A 2856-nucleotide genomic window follows, 5' to 3' on the forward strand; every position below is an offset into this window, starting at 1 on the left:
ACTAGGAAACAAATGTTATTAATTTTTGTGAGAATATATGTATTATTGTGGGGGTATTAGTGTGTGTGTGTGTGTGTGTGTGTGTGTGTGTGTGTGTGTGTGTGTGTGTGTAAGCAAGCCAGATGTCAACATCAGATCTCTTCCTCAATCGCTTTCCACTTTACTTTCTGAGACTGGATCCCTCACTGAGCCTGGAACTCACTGATTTGACTAGACTAGCTGGCCAGTGAGCCACAGGGATCCTTCTGTCTCTGCCCGCCAACGCTGAGGTAATGGGTGTGTGCATCTATGCTGGGCTTTTCACCTGCATTCTGGAGATCCAGATCCAGACTCAGGTCTTCATATTTGCAAGACAAACACTTTACCCACTGAGCCATCTCCCCAGCTTAAAGATGATTACTTTTGATAAACACATCAACTAATCAAGAGTGAAATATTTTCCTGAAGTAGAACTGTGTGTGGGTCTCTAGTATCCAAGGATGCATGTTAAATCTTTAATTGTCTCTAATTAAAGATTGTTTAAAATTTAACTTTCACAATTATCCCAATGTTTTAAAAATCCTATTGATCAGTCTCATGAGGCTTATTCTACATTATAAGTTTTTACTTCTAGAAATATTTCAAAGAGTATTTTCAGTTTGGGAGAGCTCATTATAAGAACCCCGGGCATTAATTCTCATGCGGTAAGCTCACCTCTATTGATGGGTGTTTGAAAAAGGGGAAATCTTTGTTTTACTGAGCAGAATAATGCTCCTTTACAGCACACTCAAGAATGTGTAAGTTTGTAGCTACAGAACGTTTTCAAGACACAGTTATTTCACAAAGCAACGTGCGTGTATTTATCAGCCTGCTTCTTCCTATGCTCAGGTTGAAGTACTAAATACAGTAATACATCTGCTCTGATCCTGAATCATTTCAAAAGGAGAACAATCAGCCCAGAGCCAGCAGTCAGCATTACCCTGCCCCATACTCTCTCCCTTTTCTTTTCTTTCAGTGACAGATGTTGTGTCATTCCCAAGGACTCGATGGCAAGTGGAGGGGCTGCAGCCGTCTTCCAGGCTGTAGTGGCCCCGTCCAGCAGGTCACACTGCTGCTGCACGTGCAGCATGCCAGCAAACCCACCACAGCGGGCAGCCAACACAAGGGCCTTTTAGACTGTGGTCATAGACAACGGGCAGAGAGCCCTGTCCTGGTGTGGTCACTTGGCCAATGTCACTAGATACTTCCACACCTGTGCTATCAACTTAGCCTTCAGAGAGAAACCCAAGCAGATCTCCTGGGTGGTGTGGAGCACAGGACCCAGTCTGGGCACTACTTGGCAGGGAACCTAACATCAAGTACTGCTGCCATGGGACCACATCCCTATGCTTTGCCCGTATGTGCCTAACAGCTGATGTGGGCAAAGCTGAAGAATTCAAAGGCCCCATTGACTGCCTGACTGAGGTCTACAAATTGGATGGGATCAAGACCTCTACCGAGGCTTTAATGTGTCTGAGCAGGGAATTATCATCCTCAGAGCTGCCTGCTTTGGTATCTATGATACCACAGAGGGAATGCTTCCAGATTCCAAAATATCTTCATCAGCTGGATGACTGCACAATCTGTCCCTGAAATTGCTGTCTTGACTTCCCATTCCTGTGACAAAGTTCACCGTCATTTGATATGCATACAGGTGCACTTGACTTCTGGAGGAAGACTGCTCGTGGAAGGTGTCTCCAGGGCGAATGGTCCAGTGTTCTCGTGGGTGTGGGTGGGACTTCACGCCTGTCTTGTATGATGAAATCAAGAGGTTCACGTAGTATTGCCTCAGTGTCCCAGAACCCTGTGAATGGGCATGTTGTGTTACATAGCATATTTTGAACATTCTGAAGAGATTCTCTGGGCTTGTTTGTCTTATTAATGGGAACTGCTCCCTGTCTGAAAGCACGAAGTAATAATAGTTATTATTTTTATACTAAACCCATTTCCATGATGATGGCCATGATGGGACTCAATTACATTTTTATTTCAGTCACTCCTGATAAAAATATCAAAGGAATCAAATTTAAAAAAAAAAAAGTAAAGAAAAAGGAAAAAATGAGAGAAGCCATCCATTTTTGGAATTCTCAATATGCAATGAGACTCAGTCATATGCTGGATAATATAACAATTAATGATGGCTATATTCAATTCTGATGCTTCCAGAACATCTACAAAAGGAAATAAACCTCACTGACATGACTCTGTGGGCTAAGGGAAAGTGCCTTGAGGAAAAAAATGAGGTGAAAATTAATCATTTATGAGCACTTGAAAGAGAGGCATTCTAGGTTATACAGAAACAGTAGGTCCAGAGGCATGGAAGTGTGGTGAATCTGGAATGTTAAGTTCCATATGCCTGGAATGAGAGGAGGGCACGTGTATTAAGGAAGAAAATAAAATTTAAGGCCAATGAAGTAGGACAAGTGGGACTATGAGATGTCAAGTTTATTGACTTCATTGTGCTTTTGTGAATTAAAATGCTCCAAAATCACAATTGAACATGGACAAAAAATGAGAAGTTGTGAGGAGGGATATTGCTCATTTATTTATGAAATGTGTTTGCTCTCTGGGTTTTCTTTTTCTTCCTTTTCTTAAATGAAAAAAATAGAAATCTTGGATTTTACATTTTTTCATACAACATATGTTGATCATATTCTTTCCCTTCCCCCAACTCCTCTCAGATCCTCTCATCCCTACCCACCCAACATCATGTTCTTTCTCTTAAAAAACAAAACAAAACAAAAAAATCCCATTAAAAGAAAACGTGGAGTCTGTTTTGTGTTAGCCAACTACTCCAGAGCATATCGCCTGCCTGGGGCGAGGCTGGTGCACCCAATG

The 2856-nt window shown here is 41.9% G+C and overlaps 1 pseudogene; it reads left to right on the plus strand.

Moving 5' to 3' along the window:
- The first annotated feature begins 678 nt into the window (after positions 1 to 678).
- LOC128108816 (ADP/ATP translocase 2-like) lies at positions 679 to 1799 on the plus strand (annotated as a pseudogene).
- Positions 1800 to 2856: the final 1057 nt, after the last annotated feature.

This window comes from Peromyscus californicus, unplaced genomic scaffold, assembly GCF_007827085.1.
Source record: "Peromyscus californicus insignis strain IS unplaced genomic scaffold, ASM782708v3 Scaffold_13__1_contigs__length_99412109, whole genome shotgun sequence".
Lineage (NCBI taxonomy): Eukaryota > Metazoa > Chordata > Mammalia > Rodentia > Cricetidae > Peromyscus > Peromyscus californicus.